Genomic DNA, 15,959 nt, shown 5'->3' on the forward strand with positions numbered 1-15,959 from the left:
ATCAGCAAGGACTCGCCATGGCAGCTGCTATGCAAGCAGTACTGTTAGACAGTTCTTGTCTAGTCAAGGCAGAAACAAATGTTTTAGCTGCAGAGTCAGGCCATTTTTCGAAAAACTGCCCACAAAACTCAAAGATTTGCTTTTTTTACTGTACCCTTACATCCCGATGATCAAAAACGCTTTGTCATTAGCCTTCCTTCTCCAAATTTCAAGCACCTAAGCGCCGGTATCAGTGGTGTGTTCTCCTCCAAGGCATGGCTAATAGTCCCACACTTTGCCAATCTTTTGTAGCATCTGCTATCATGGCCACAGATGTACATTATACATATATGGATGATATCCTTTTAGCAGGACAAAAAGGGGAAGAAGTGTTATTTTGTTATAAAGAGTTATGTGATGCTCTAACAAAAAGGGGATTGCAGATAGCACCAGAAAAAGTACAACTCAATGATCCCTATACTTATTTAGGCTTTCAAATGTTTGAAGATAAAATTTTATCTCAAAAAATTACTTTGAGATTAGAGAAGTTTCATACCCTTGATGATTTTCAAAAATTGTTGGTACTCAATAAAGGAGACTTGATCAGAATACTGTCTTGTCTCTGTCTCTCGAGTCTCTTGTCCCTCCATTTTCACTCCCTTCCCTAGGGTCCCCGTTGACTGACCTTGCGGGCCAGGGTAGAGGACGTGGTACGTGACTCAGTAAAACCTTAACATTGGCCTAAAGATCCTGATTCGGGACTTCTGGTCTGCAAAATGTGGGAATTTAATTTCTATTGGGTCACCAGTATAATCACAATGATTTGTTGAGGAAGCTTCTTCCCCTGTGAGCAACTGGTAGTGCCCATTCCCAGCAAACGCTCACACTCAATGCTAGTGATGCCCATTCTTTACCTCCTTCATGTAGTACAGCTAAGGGTTTTCACCTACAAGTCACAACTAATTTTTCTTAATGGATAACAAAAATCTGTAACGAATAATTGAGAGGAGTGGCTTAAGGAGATGGTTAAACACCCACATTCACTGTAGTATTATTCACACTAGCTAAACAAGGAAGCAACCCAAACGCCCATCAACAGATACGTAAAATGTGCTGTGCCCAGACAACAGGAGAATATTAGTTAGCCACTTGTTTTCCTTTTCTTTTCTGTTTTCTTTTCTTTTCTGATTGCTTGCTTGCCTGCTTGTTTGGGGGCTTTGTGAGACGGGGTTTTCTCTGTGTAACAGCCCTGGCTGTCCTGGAACTCACAGAGGCTGGCTTCAAACTCACAGATATCCACCTGTCTCTACTTCCCAAGTGCTGAGACTAAAGGCATGCTGCTGGACTCTTTTTAAGCTCCTCCTCTTCCTCCTTCTTCCCTCTCTTCTTAAGTTTTGTCTGCGTTTGTATTTGTTGTTGCTTTTGAGGCAGGGTCTTACTCTTTGCTCCTGGCTGATCTGGAACTTGTTTTGTAGATAAGGATAGCCTGAAACTTTCAACAGTCATCCTGCCTCTGACACCTGGGTTATGGGATTAAAGGAGTGCATCACGACATCCATCTTAATCTGCCTGACAAAGGAGGAAATTATGGCATGTGCTTCACCCTGACTAACCCTAAGGACACCGTGCTAAGTAAAGTAGCCTAGTCTTCCAAGTTGGGAAAGTCCCTAATATACCCACGAAATTTTCCTAGTAATGGAAACTAAAAAATAGTTCCTTCATGAATCCAAGTATATGCCTATAATCCACTCAAGACTAAGGAAGAGAGAATGTCAGTATGAGGCCATCTTGGGCTATTCAGCAAGACCCTGTATCAAATAAATGACAAAAATGACTTCTCTGCCAAGAAAAGAGCATACTTTCTGAAGTCAGTCCCATTTGGGTTGAAATCCCAGCTTTGCTGATTGATAGCTGGCTGTCACTCAAGCCATTTGACATCCTAGTTCTTTGTTTCTATAAGAAAAATTGTACACTTAAGAAGGATGGGCCGGGCGGTGGTGGCGCACGCCTTTAATCCCAGCACTCGGGAGGCAGAGGCAGGTGGATCTCTGTGAGTTTGAGGCCAGCCTGGTCTACAGAGCAAGTGCCAGGATAGCCTCCAAAACAATACAGAGAAACCCTGTCTCAAAATACCACACAAAAAAAACAGTAAATAGGATGGTTAATAATATTATTTCATGATGTAGTATTGCACTAGAATTCACACTAGAACCCCTGTGGTCTTGAAAACTGGTTTCCAACACTATGTTTAATAACCACCATTAGAGTGACAATATACACATATGTAAGCTGCCATCCCCACAGCCACACAGTCATTAAATACTCTTCATTCTACTCCTGGACACAAGCATAGCTTCAGAACACTTCTCAGCACATGATACCAGGGAGTTAACACCAATGGACAAAAAGTTACACTCACCAGAAGCAATTCCTGCAGCAACAGCTGTATCATTACTTTTACTTCTCATTTCTAGGAACAAAATAAAGAGCAGGTATTAAATACAAGGTCTTACTTTAATTAAGTAGTAGAAAGATAGGAAGCCTCTTTGTTTTGTTTTACCCCTCTTCAAACTCACTTTGAATTTCAGTTCATTTGAAGGTTAGTATTATCGACTATAATGAAAGCATAGTAGACATTTTTCAACCTCTTTAACTGTGTAATTTTCTTTTTTGCCATTTTAATTTAGTGGCAGACAATATTAACATTTTGCAATGAAATATCGCAGGCATGCTGACCAAAGTGAAATATTAAAGGGTTGATTCAGCTTAACCAAGAAGACAATAAAATCTCTGTTGATTATCTATAGACATGACACAAAGTAAAAAAATCCTGGTGATTATAGTCAATGACCTGTTCTATATCCTATGAATTAGGGTTATAGAGCATGAAAATTTCTGTCCTGTTATTTCTAAATCTGCTAAAGCAAATATAAAAAAGAAACCAAAAAAATTAATAAAGTAAAATGGGATTTAAATCTAGTCAGAATTAATCTCAATTTTTTAACTTACCAAATTATAACATGAAGGAATGGTATGATTACTACAGAACTTTGTTTAGTGGTTCTTGAACTATGTGAAATGGGTTCACTTATTTATGAGATGAGTCAACTCATCTTGAGGGTCTTTAATATATAAAGATGTAAAGTAGTCTCCAATACTGGAAAAAGACTACACAGTTACAGTAAGAGCAAGGAGTAATAGATTTATCACTTCAGTAAAGTGTCACTTATTTTAAGCACAAAATATTAAACAATCAAGGCAACAAATATAACTAAAGCTCTGGCAGTTCAGTTAGCCATTTCTGCAATAACTTCCCCCCCATAAGCAAACATTCAAAGTTATAGAATTTTAAATTTGACTACTGATAAGCACAGAGGTTAAGACAAGCTCTCAGTTCCCAGGAGCCCCTATTCAATGGGACAGATTAAAAAATATATTCATCAGTGTCAATGGTTGCTTTTTTGTTACAGGAACTTCCATATAAAGGTTTGGAAGCCAAGAAAGTCCTAGTGCTTGTGTGAGTCTTTCCCTGAGAAGGAAAAGCAAGGACTTTCCCACTGGTTAGGCTGAAGGGTGTCTTAGAAAGTGTGGGACAGGGGAGGCCTTGTGTCTCACTGGTGTGTAGAGTGGACAATGATTCCTACTCCTTAACCACACAAGAGAAAGCAATTATTCTTCTACCCTCTGTGTCCTAGACATGAATACAAGAAGAACAAAAGACCTTTCCCCAGACATGTCTATTGCATAAAACTTAACTGCAGATATAAATGTGGAATTCTCACAGGATAACAGAATCAAAGGAAGGAGTCCAAATCCATTCTGCCTTTATCAAAGCAACCAGCCAGGAAACGTGGGCTAAAGCAATAGGCCAAATAAGAAAGTCTAAGAACAGCAGGAATGAGGTGTGGTGATATATTGTTTATGATTTAATAAAGCTTGACTAGGGATCAGAATTCAAAGCTAGCCACAAGCCATAAAAGCTGGGCAGTGGTGACACACAACTTTAATCCCAGGACTCAGGAGATAGAGGCAGATGGATCTCGGTCCAAGGCCACCCTGAGCTGCACGAGAGTGAAAAAGTCTAAAAGAGTAACAGAGCTCACACCTTTAATCCCAGCACTAGAGAGGTATATAAAGAGAAGCAAAGGGTCTCATGTGAGATTCAGTTTCCAGGCACAGGTAAGATAGGATCTCCATTTCAGCCTCAGTAGAGGTAAATGCCGGCTGCTTTGCTTTTCTGAACTTCAGCTTGAACCTCAATATCTGTATCTAGGTTTTTATTATTCATGCTACAGTGAGGCATAGTGACTGGGTTAAAAGTGGTGACGTGGATGACATGGAGAGTAGAACTCAAAGCAGGAACCTGGACCTGGGAACTGAAACAGAAGCCATGGGACTTGCTTCCTATGGCTTCTTCAACTTACTTCTTAAACAACCCAGGACCACCTACCCAAGGGTGCACTCCCATATCAATCATTAGTCAGGAAAATGCCCCCACAGATTTGCCCGTGGCTAGTCTAACAGAGGCATTTTCTCAGTTCAAATTCCCTCTTCCATGATTACCCTGCTTGTGTCAAGTGAACCAAAACCTGATACGCTATTACAATACAATACAAAACTATTAAACAAGAGCATATACTTTCTTGTCTATCCACAGGATCTTATATTAATATCAATATCACATTTTTAAAAAAATTGTAACTTTTAAATCCCACCGTCTTTAAAATTCAAACACGCTGAAAGTTTAATCTTTTTAAAATATCCAAAGTCTCTTGAAAAATTCAAAGTCTCTTAGTATGGGCCCTTATAAAATTACAACAAGTTTCACACTTTCGTCTTCCAAGAGGGAAGAGTCGGGGCATAATCTCAACAAAGTCTAACAGTGTAAAAAGTTCAGTTTTAGGCGTCTGGGATGCGCTCACACTCTTCTGGCTCCCACAGGCCTGGGCAGCCCGACTTCTCTGGCTTTGCCCTCCACAGAGCCCACAGCATGTCCCCTATGCTCGGGCCAGCTGCACTCCACAGTGGCTTTGTGGTCACCCCACAGTCCTGGCATCTCTAATATACCGATGTCTCCACTGTACCTGGGCTACACCGTCACCAACAGCCTCTCTCGGGCTCTCTTCAGGTACTCTGATGGTACCACATGGTACCAAACCCAGCTTCTCTCCATGAACCTTTCAATCATGGCTCTACCACTGGAACATAGGTTGCAATTTCACCTGCTCTGTTCACAGCTGGGGAGGACTGGAAGAAACCAATGTCAAGACCATTGCTCTCGAGCTTGATCTTGCAGAGTCATCAAATGGAATTAGCTCTCAGAGTAGAAACATGCAAATAGTCGAGTAGAAGAGTATGAGAAAAGGGGCTAGAGAAGGAGAGGGAGGAGAGGGAGAGGGAGGGAGGGAGGGAGACGGAGGGAGGGAGGGAGAGGGAGAGAGGGAGGGAGGGAGGGAGAGCTCCAATATGCTCATTTGAGGCACTGACTAAATACTAACCTGAATGAAGCATCATATTCTGGGCTACATGAGTGTGCCTCAACAGTGGCGAGAATTAAGATTGTCTTCTTCTTTTAATGATACCTGCAACACTTCCACACATTGTAGTCTGAGGCCAGCTTTTATAGCTGTCTTTTCTCCATGATCATTTAGTTGTTTTTGTTTCCTCTTCTCTCTGCTCTTAGACAAACTAAACTGCTTGAAATTCCTCAAATGTGTAAGGTCACCAAGAATTCCCACCTATGCTCCCACTGCTCCCCCTTCTTGGAATGACCTCTCCATTCCCAACTCCCTCGCTGGATACTGCCAAACCCATGAGACAGTTTACTTCAAAGGTCATCTCCTTGGTCCTGGGAGGTGGCTCAGGGGGCCAAGACATTTGTTGCTAGGCCTCACAACCTAAATTTGATTCTTGAGACCCACGTGGTAGAAGGAGAAACCAACTCCTGAAAGTTGTCCTCTGACCCCCACCTGTCTCCCATGCTACACATAACAAATACAGAAGTAAAACTTTAAAATGCCATTCACTCTTTGTTGTATATGCCTGCATGTTATTGCCTAAAACGTCTTTTGCCTTCATTTCCTTTTTCCTTTATATTGACAACAATGTCAGTGTACAGTAAGCATGTAACTATTTGTTGTAACAAATATTTCATAAATATGTAAATGAAAAGATATGCGTTAAGACCTGTGTGTCTTGTTCTTAATCAGCAGTAAAAATAACACATGGTCATTGACTCATGAGTGAATGAGAAAACAAAATATCACTTACTAAATATATGTATATATATATATATACATTGATAGATACGTAGATAGAGAAGTAGACAGACAGATGGATGCAGAAGCATTGTGCTTGACTCATACAAGCCTTGTATTTCACACTACAACCTCCCTAGTCCCCAAGTTTGGGAGCAAGATGAAGAGCACTTGACAAAGGATAAAGGAAAGCAGAAAGAGTGGTGAGTGAGGTACCAGTTATTAAACAAGCCAGTTAGACAGGGATGGAACACTCCCAGTAGAAATCACAAAAGTAGCACAAGACTATGACACAGGGGCCACATCAGCACACGTGACTCACAGAACAAGGAGGAGGGATGATTCATTAGCCTGACAATTCCAGCCTGATATTTCACCCCCACTCCTGCCGCTGGGTTTTATCCTTGGCTCCTACTGGTCTCACTGTACCATTTCTTGGCAAATCAGACATGGCAGAAGTCAAAAGGATTTGCACTGCATTTTCCTGTTCTGATCCTGAGCCAGTCTTGCCCCTCTTTTCATCGTTCACCCTTATTCCAGTCTCTTACCTCCAATCAGCCAACAGCAGAGCTGACGACTGGCCATACCAGTTGCTGAAGACTGGCCACGCCAGTTATCCAGGCTTTGGAAAGTCCTACAGTAACTATGCTGGGATGTCTGTCATCCCTGGACCAATGACATAAAAGGAATAACAGATTTCTGGGTCCTTCCGATGTGTATCCTGTGATCTGACTTCATGCCAGTTTCTTTGCCTTCCTGCCTTAATGTCCCCCTTCAGTAAGGACAAGGGAGGCCACAATGTATAGTTATGTGGGAACTAAATATAGAGAGCCTTTGTTCTCACTGAAGGAAACTACTTGCCAAGGAAGTTATGCAATTAACATTCTTGGTCACCTTTACTGTGTTTTATAGTATTGCCCAAAGATTTGGGGGCTTTTACGATTATTATCATTTTGTTTTGTTTTTTTCAAGACAGGGTTTCTCTGTGTAGCTTTGGAGCCTGTCCTGGCACCCTTTCTGTAGACCAGGCTGGTCTTAAACTCACAGAGATCCACTCTGCCTCCCGAGTGCTAGGATTAAAGGTGTGCACTACCACTACCTAGATTATGACTATTGTTAAAATCATCATAATTTAAAGGAAAAAATCTTGATGATCTGAATTACTGACTACTTTACCTATCTAAGAGCAAAACATCCCCGAGTTCTCTCTTAATCCTGCATGTCTTAGCTACTTTTCTGTTGCTGTTATAAAACACCATGACCAAAGCAGCTCATAGACGGAAGCATGTCTTTGGGCGTACAAGTCCAGAGGAATAAAAGCTCATCACCTCCACACTAGGGGTGTGTGGCAGCAGGCAGGCATGGGGGCATCAGCAGATGCTGACAGCTCACATCTTCAGTTGCAAGCATGAAGCAGAGATGGTGCACTGTGAAATGGTGTCGGGACATCAAGGGAGGATGCATTCCCGTAAAGTTGTAATAGTTTACAGGATTATAAGTGTCAGTAAGGTAAAAATGATCAGAGTCAGGCTTCTCACGTGGAGTGAGGTAGGAAGATTAATGTTGAAAGTTGTAGAGACAAAAGACAAACAATACACCCTAATCAGGCCAAGCTTACACAGAATCTGTTCCCTTAAGACCTCTGATGCCTTTTGCAGTCCAGGGGAGCCTAATTTCTAATGATCCATGTCATCTTACACGAATAACCAATCTCTAGATAAAGAACATCTATTGTCAAATTTACAACATAGTAAAATAATGGGATCTTTGCATATCTATGCAGTTATGGACCTTGCCCAAATGGTCCGTGAGATCAGATCAAGTGATTTCCTTTTGAGCTGCTACAAATGCTTTCTACCTGCTTTTAGCTGTACAGTCCACTATCTGGGTTTGCCAGCTGCTCTATGTAGAGTATTTCAATAAATTCTGTTTTTCTCTTTTTAATTCCTAAAAAAAAGAAGAAGAAATGGTGTCAGGCTTTAAGACCTCAAAGCCCACGTCCAGTGACACACATTCTCCAGTAAGGCCACACACACTAACCCTGCTCAAACAGGGCCACCAACTGGAGACCAAGGACCCAAATGCCTAGGTATAGTGGAGACCTATGATTCAAACCACCACACTGACTAACAGGGAAATGTGATGAGTCCAGAGAAACTCAGAAACAGACAATGTTTCTCTCTAGACCATGGTACAGTGTTTTTTATTTTCATGTTTTTCCTTTTAGTTTATTCAACATAAAACAATCTTCTCCGCCTTCACTGAGGTGGCTGACCAAGTCCAGGACCAAAGCTGCCTCTGAAGTAGAATCCCATTGCTGAGTCAGCTCCAGCTTCAGCCTCCTTATCAGCACCCAGGGCACAGCGCTCCTTCTGTGGGTGTCTCTGTCCGCTCCCCTCTTGTAAACCTTGCAGGTGACTCACCCTCTGGACCTTTGGCCTGAGGCCTGCAGTCTGAGGATGGTGATGTGCAGGGCGGCAGGTGTGCCATCTCAGGAGGTTGGTGGACATAATCTCTAAGATCCTGGGTGCCCTCCTTGGGAAGGGAAGGTACCAGAAGAAATGTCTCCAGGCAGACTGCTCCTTCACTGTGAGATGTGATAGACTGAGTACCTTCCTTACAAAAAGGCTGGGTACGGGGGAGGAGGGAAGGGAAAGGGAGCTGGGATTGGCATGTGAAGCAAGCCTGTTTCTAATTTAAATAAAGGAAAAAACAAAAGGGTTGGGTACGTTCTTGTCTGGCAGATAGGGTTGTTTGGGCATATGGGCACTCTTCTTGACAACCAGCTCTCTCTCTCTCTCCTTAAAAAGGAATTCACAGATGGTAATCCTGGTAATCCTGTTAGATAGTGCTTGTTTGGGTTTTTTTCTTGTCTATTTTGAAGTAGAGTTGTATATGTGTAATGCCACAAACAACTCAAAGATCCATTTATTTTTAATTATAGGTCCTCATTTTGTGGTTCTATCTGCCCTGGAATTCACTATATAAAGCAGGTCTATCTCCACTGGCCTCCTGAGGGCTGGTTAAAAGGCTGTACCACCAAAGTCAGCCAAAGACACTTTTCTTAGTCAGACATACTTTCACTCTATGTTGAAGGGGACATTCCAAAAACTTTGGCACAGTTGTTCTCAAAGTGTTGATCCAACCACACGAGAATACAACCGCTACCACAACTTTCAAGCCAATTTTGAAGCCTACCACGGAATATGCCCAGGTTCTCCATGCATTTTATTATCATAACAAGCTTTATTAAGTACTGGCCTGGATGACGGACACTGGCCAGGTCCATACCTGGGATTCCCAGAGAATAGCTGTGAATTACGTTAGTCAGGTGCTTATAAAGGCAAAACCCACAAAGCTACATACCTCCAGCCTTCATCCAATAACGGACAAGCATACATCCTGACAAACTTCCTGCCTATGCATCTCCGGCCTACAGTATGCACTCTTAAACACAGAGCCATCTCTCCAGCTCCGGAAGTTTGCATCTTGTACACACAATACAGCCAGCTTCTGCCGCATTTCCTAAGGCAGTGGTTCTCAACCTTCCTCACGCTAAGACCCTTTAATACAGTTCCTCGTGTTGTGGTGTCCCCCAAACATAAAGTTATTTCATTGCTACTTCATAACTGTAATTTTGTTAGTGTTATCAATCATAATGTAAATATGAGATATGCAAAACCCAAAGGGGTCTCGACCCACAGGTTGAGAACCGCTACCCTAAGCTACTTCTATAAATGCCCTCTTTAATCACTGCTCTCCACATACCTGAAGCCCCAGCCCTGGGGGCGGTGAGGGGGGATAGAATCAGGCAGGTCCCTGGAGCTCACTGCCCAAACAGTCCAGTCAATCAGTAATTTACCACCCCCACCCCTATCCCCCCACCTCCCCACGGGCCTCCCGTCTGTCTCCTCTCTCTCTTTCTCTTTCTCTTTCTCTTTCTCTTTCTCTTTCTCTTTCTCTTTCTCTTCTCTCTCTCTCTCTCTCTCTCTCTCTCTCTCTCTCTCTCTCTCTCTCTCTCTCTCTCTCTCTCTCTCTCTCTCTCTCATTGGTTTGTTTTTTTATTTTTCAAGACAAAGCTTCTCTGTGTAGCCCTGACTGACCAGGCTGGCCTCCAACCCACAGTAATCCACTTGCTTCTGCCTTCCAAGTGCTGGGATTAAGGCAGGCACCAAGGTTTCTCTGTATGGCTTTGTAGACCAGGCTGACCTCAAACTCTAAGAGATCCGCCTTCTTCTGCCTCTGCCTCCCAAGTGCTGGGATTAAAGGGACATTTTTATTTCTTTAAAGGTTCCTGTTACACTCTCTTACTACTCCCTTCTATATGATCTGGTCACTAATCTTAATCCCTCACACATTCCACCCAGTTACCCAGACCCTAGTCAGTTGCTTCTATGAACAGCTTAAAATCTATAGTCTTTCATTGTCTGCTGACTTTATGCTACATACTGGATCAATTTAGGATGTGTTTCTTGAACAGTTCTTTCTGAAGTCCTCATTTTATAGACACACCGTGACATTCATCATAGCCTGCTTTTTATCTTTCTTTATGAATTCAATAGTTTTTTAAATTTTTGTGAGCCTACGGAGTTTGTTTTTGTGCTTTCCCAATCTGTGAATCATCTATCTCCTTGAGAATTGTTGCTTCATTTTGTCTTGCTTTTCTTCTTTGTGCTACAAGCTTCCTGTAACCGTGGAAGGATTAAGGAGCCTGTTGCAATGGCCTTAAGAATGAGGCCATAGAAAGTCTAATAGGGTATATTGTGAAATTGTGAAAGAACAAAGTTTGTCATTAGGCCAGCTTTACCTTGAGTAGATAACTGTTTAAAAAACAAAAACAAAAACAAAACAAAACAAAAACAACCTAGCCCCCCCTGCTAGCTCCCAAATATTAAAAAAGTCAATCAATATTTTTTTCACAGGAACAACGGGGAAACTTTAAGCATTGCTTGAAGGCACAAAATAGGCAGAAAAATTTCAAGTGCAGCCAATAGGACAGACTGAAAGATGCAAACAAAAGGTGGGTGAGCCCCTAGCAGAATCCCAAGATGCAGTCAAGTCCTGGGCACAACCAAGCATCTAGTGCAAGCCTAGAGTTACCCACCAATGCTGGGATCCGAGGCCTCAGACAGGTGAGGAGAGAATGAAGGTCCCAGATCGGTCAAGGAGCATGAGCTACAGGTTCATTTGGGCTTATTATCATGTTGTATGTTACGGCCTGCACCCCAACAGTGACTGATGCACAATTCCTGCTTCATAACTGTAATTTGGGAGCCTCCCCCAAGCCAAATTCTAAAGACATAATCACATGCAATTTCATGGGAACCAGGGAGATGCTTCTGCAATGTAGATCTTTCCATTTCCTAGAACTTGTCACTTTTCCTTTGGTGACAGAGTCCCTTCCCCTTTTCCAGCTGAGTAGGTGTTCACTTCTTCTCTTCTCCAGGTTTAAATCCAACAACTCCTCCGCTTAAAATCGTACACCTTGGGTCTTCAGTGGCTCCATTTTTGTCCCCTGACTCTCACAATTTTGACTTGATATACGTGTCTTAGCACTCTAAAGATCTATGCAGGTCCCACCTTGTGTAGCCCACTCTTTTGTTATTTCTCTGTCTCTGTCTCTGTCTCTGTCTCTGTCTCTGTCTCTCTCTCTCTCTCTCTCTCTTGGTTTTTCGAGACAGGGTTTCTCTGTATTGTTTTGGAGGCTGTCCTGGAACTCGTTCTGTAGACCAGGCTGGCCTCGAATTCACAGAGACCCGCCTGCCTCTGCCTCCCGAGTGCTGGGATTAAAGGCGTGCATCACCGACGCCCGGGGCCCCACTCTGTTGTAAATTGCTCCATGAGTGGTAGGATCTGGGTTAGACTGACTATTCAATATGGCCTGCGTATATGTGTTGCCATGAATATTCTGCCCTTGCCTCGTTGGTCCAGTCTGGAGTTTAGCTCAGGTGTCCCCCTTCCTTGTATCTCACAGATTAGTAAACATCTGTGGTGAGAGCTTTGGAAACTTGTTCTAAGCTCTATATCTAGGATGGAAATTATCTCCTGGTGTGTTGTCATTGGGTTTCTTGTTTGCTTGTTTGTTTGTTTGTACCATGACTCCTTACCTGAATTCCAGTAATACCCATCAACTACGTCTTCTATACCTCTTTGGACAATGGGGATTGCTTTGTGTTAAGAGAAATAAGGAACGAGGACTGAAGTATTTGGATGCAACAGGTCTAAGTCTAAGTGTAGTCTCACTTTAGGCAGGACATTGGAACACACTGTACTCAGACAGCAAGTTACCCTCTATAGACTGCCTCTATAGACTGCCTCTATAGACTGATCAGTTCTGCCCGGGTCTTCACACAACAACCTCCCTCCCTTACAGACCACCGCTTTGGTTGAATTCAAACATGCTTTATAGCTAAGCTTATGTCAACTAAGCAAAAAAAAAAAAATGCCATGGAGCACATCTGAGGTTTACACACAGTTCAGCTTCTGGACCAGAGCTAAATCAATGCAGATCAATGCAGTTCTGATCTTCAGGGAAAGGAGGAAATTAAGGCTAGGATGTTGCCCAGCTGGGAGAGTGCTTACCTTACATGCACAGAGCCCTGGGTTCAGTCACTGGCACAGCCCCAGAGGCAAAAGGACCAGTCACACAGTTCAAGACCATCCTCAGACAAGGGAGACCAGACCTTAAAAAAAAAACAAACAAAAGAGTAAAATTAAATTTTAAAAACTGAAGAACTCGGTGATAACCCCTAATAAACTCTGGAACCAATTAAAAGATGATTGAGAACAAAAGCAAAGCCTTTAACACTTATTTAGTGTGTATACATAAGTGAGCATGCATGTCTCAGTACACGTGTGAGGTCAGAGGACAAGGTGCTGTGATCACTTCCTCTCTCCAAGTGGCCTCAGGCCTCAGGTCACAGGCTTGGTAATCATTTCCTTTGCCGGCAGAGTCATCTGGCAGCCCCAACAGATGTTTTTGGCTAGAAGCTAATTCATAATTAACTATCGTTCTAGGTAAGGTTCCTCACATTCATCAGGATAATCTGTCAGAAGCATCTTACTGAAATAACCAACTGCAAGCCTCTCCAATGGCATATATTAAGTTTGATAACAGTGTTTTAAGCTCCTGGTTGTATCTGAGATTAAGCAGATTGTCTATGGCAGTCCCTGTCCCCAGCTTTGACTCTCAGTCACTTTGATGTTGTTACCCAAGCACCTTTTATTCATTATTTCATTTCTTTTGTGGTGTCGGGGCTTGAACTCAGGACCTCTCACACACTGGGACAAACGCTCCACCACTAATCTACATCCCAAGCCCTATGCATCTTTTTAAATTTTGAGAATACAGTTTACACTCGTTCATGGCAATGGCAGCTACAATGATGTAACACACTTGGCCAGCTGCTGAGGTATCTGATGAGGTCTCGGCCTCCGGTTAAGTCTAGAATTTCAGCCTGTCTAAACTTAGCTGGGATATCTCCTGACAGAGGACTTGCCCTGAAGGAGCCAGCCCAGCAGCTGATTCAGTGCCAGAATCTTGATGGGAGGCCAGGAACAGTTCTAAACCAAATGGTTATTTGTCGATCATATCTATTTTTTAAAAACATTCTGTGCTGGTTTGTTTTTTGGTCAACTCTACACAAGCTAGGGTCATCTGGAAGAGTGAACCCCGACTGAGGAATCGTCTCCAGCAGACTGTCTTGTGCGCACATCTGGCTGTGGGAGGCTCCAGATCACTGCGGGCAGTGTCACTCGCGCGCGGTGGTCCTGAGGTATATAAGAAGGCAGCATGAGTAAGCCACGAGGAGTGAGCTAGTAAGTCCTGATCCTCCCCTCCTGACTTCCCTTTATGATGGACCGTGATGGAGACAATGTAAGTCCAATTCGCCCTTGCTTCCCCGAGCTGCTGCTGTTTATCAAAGCAACAGACAGCAAACTAGAACACATGTCTAAGGATGTGTGGTGCAGCCCCGTGGACCGGAAAGTGATAAGTAAAACTGAAGAACCGTGTTCTGGTTCTCTGCTGATGGGTAAATGTCCCCACACACCTGCTGGTAGGAAATAGCACCTCTTTCTTCTTCTACAGAATCTGGACACAGCCGCGTGCAGCCCTCTGGTTTTTAAGTCCCCCGAGAGGCCGAAATCAGGTGGTATCCGGGGCTGGGCTCTCATTTGGAGAGTTATGTGCTCCCAAGTTCACTTGGTGGACCGCGAGATATGACTGCGCATGCCCTGCTGCCCCAATGGCTCCATTCCTTACAGGCTGATAACTATCACCGCCCTGCGCTCCTTCTCACTGCGCTTCCCCAAGCGTGGCCACTTGTTCACACATGGAAGCGATTGAGTAGTAATATAAATACCACATTATGAATACCACACTATAGAATCATAGAAATGACAACCCGTCCTCTGGGTTAATGACAAACTAGTCGTAGATGCCGTCTACATTCAAAATAAAGAGAAAAGGGATTACACAAGCCACGAATATTAGAGTTCAGGGATGATAGGGGGCTATCTGAGGTTTTCTGTGCCTCAAGCTGGTGGGGGGGGGGAAGCACGACGGACAGACAGAGGGAAACATGCCCTGCTTCAGGACAGTGCACCATGAGGAGGAAAGGGCATTTAATAGCGGAAACTTGTGAGCCTGAGAGCACAGGGAACCTAGGGCGATTTAGGGGACAAACTGAGGCCAACAGGAGCTAAAAACGAGCTTTAAATTCTTTCTTTGGGCATAGGACCAGCCTTATTAAAAAAAAAAAAAGTTTAACGGCAACAGCTGTAAGTGTCCACATGGTGGCAGCAGACACCAGAAAATTGTGTTGAGAACACCTGCCTCTAAGTGAGAACAAGTTTGTTTCCTTTTATGGCAACTCATGGTTTCCTCTGTCTGCTCCTTGAAAGGGAAAGGAAGTGGTTACCCTGTTTCTCCTCCTCCGTTCCTAAAGCACTGTCCCTAATAATACCTACAACGAGCAAGGACTATATCCTCCACAACTCCTAGAGCGACAGCAACAGTCCTGGGGAGGAGCCATGGGACCCCTCCTGAAACAGGGACTTAGGATGTCAATACTACAATACTAACAGCCCCAGACATCTAAGTCACTACAAGATCACAACAGGTATGGTGTGAAGTCAGTCTCATTCAGAGTTGGATCAGAATTAGTGCCCTTGTACAAGAAGCTTCAGAACCACCTCCTAGCATGTGAAGATTCAGGAAATAAACCCTCATTAGACATCACATCTTCAGGAGCCTTGATCATGGCATCTTGTTACAATGTCGTGAACAGAGCCAAGGGAAACTGTAGTGATACATTTCTATGAAAGTATCTCTTGCATTAAAAATAAAAAGGTATTTTCCAGATCTCGCCACCACAAAGTTAGTAAGACAGTTGCCATGAGATCATTCAAGTCTACATACTTGACCTGCTGTCCTATTATGTACTTGACCTATTTAAGTTTAACCTTCCTTTGAGAGAACAAAGTAACCTCCTTGGGTTGTGCATGCAATCAGCTTTACAACCTAAGTTAAATGACAGCTTTGATCTATTTGTAAATTTTTATGTATTTTTATTTTATACTAATGAATATTTGCCTACACGTATGTATTGCAACACGTGCCCGGTGTCCATGTAAACCCACAGAGAGTACCAAATCCCATGGAACTGGAGTTACAGATGGTTAACTGTCATGTAGATTCTGGGAATTGAACCCAGGTCCTCT

At 43.1% G+C, this 15,959-nt stretch overlaps 1 protein-coding gene across 1 annotated transcript in view; it reads right to left on the bottom strand.

The window, feature by feature from the left end:
- Positions 1-15,959, bottom strand: part of Frrs1 (ferric chelate reductase 1) — a 66,503-nt gene that overhangs the window by 46,359 nt on the left and 4,185 nt on the right. Inside the window, exons 2-3 of the mRNA XM_040751976.1 lie at positions 12,819-12,919; positions 2,399-2,449 (exon numbers count right to left, since the gene is read on the bottom strand). The gene's annotated coding sequence lies outside the window, so the exon portion shown is untranslated. The remainder of the gene's footprint in view (positions 1-2,398; positions 2,450-12,818; positions 12,920-15,959) is intronic.

Source organism: Mesocricetus auratus, unplaced genomic scaffold (assembly GCF_017639785.1).
Source record: "Mesocricetus auratus isolate SY011 unplaced genomic scaffold, BCM_Maur_2.0 Super-Scaffold_100009, whole genome shotgun sequence".
Taxonomy (NCBI): domain Eukaryota; kingdom Metazoa; phylum Chordata; class Mammalia; order Rodentia; family Cricetidae; genus Mesocricetus; species Mesocricetus auratus.